Below are 878 nucleotides of genomic sequence, written 5' to 3' on the forward strand. Positions count from 1 at the left end.
TAATATGACATCTACCATAGTAAATCACATCAAGATTGATAGCATCGTTCTTGGACCCTAACCTAAATGTTCTTCAACTGTCGCATCAGTCTCGACCCTAACCCTCTTGATATTCATTATTCTCATCAATAATACTGTCTTCTTCGTGATCTTGTAGAACTGAATCAATATATTCATCAGCGTCCGCGTCGCTATTAACTCCATTTTTCTTCTTATCACCCGTTTTTTCTTCCTTCTTCTTTATCTTACAAACTACAAAACCCTTATTCTTAATTTTCTTAGGATCCACATAACGATAATACAATGAATACTCGGTCATCAACCATTCGCCGTTAGGATTGTTTGAAGATTTTTTATGGTGGGGTTTGTACTTCAAATTCTTGACGTACCCCATGAGTTTCCCTTTATCGTCAAACACCTCATTCACTTTGCCTTGTAGCTTCCATGTTCCATTGATCCCCACTGTTCATTTAACTCTTATATGTTGCTCCTTCTCTTTATTGTGTTGAGTGATGAAGTAACCAGTGTTGTTCTTGGTGCCGTCAAAAAGTTCCCATGGCTCCTTGTCTGCGTAGAGATTTACAAGCTGCATGAATTGACATTGTTGTAGAAGTGGCTTATTTATCGCAAACCCTAACAGATATTTCAGCAGATCTTTGTTCATTGGGTGAAGGCCAAACCCATCGCCAGGTCCCTTAAGTATGCATGATCTTTCACTTAGGCACCTCAACCGGACGTTATTTACTTTTAACACGTCAAGTAGCTATGAACTCGGTTATTTTGACACGTTTTTTTACAATCAGCTAAAATTATAAAGAGTGTGTAATACACACGCTGCTGACATGGCATGCGACCAATTAAAAAAGAACACGTGGCAT

General features: G+C 38.5%; 1 pseudogene; it reads right to left on the bottom strand.

Moving 5' to 3' along the window:
- Positions 1–54: 54 nt before the first annotated feature.
- Positions 55–868, bottom strand: LOC124892126 (annotated as a pseudogene).
- Between the last annotated feature and the right edge of the window lie 10 nt (positions 869–878).

Source organism: Capsicum annuum, unplaced genomic scaffold, assembly GCF_002878395.1.
Source record: "Capsicum annuum cultivar UCD-10X-F1 unplaced genomic scaffold, UCD10Xv1.1 ctg43981, whole genome shotgun sequence".
Taxonomy (NCBI): Eukaryota; Viridiplantae; Streptophyta; class Magnoliopsida; order Solanales; family Solanaceae; genus Capsicum; species Capsicum annuum.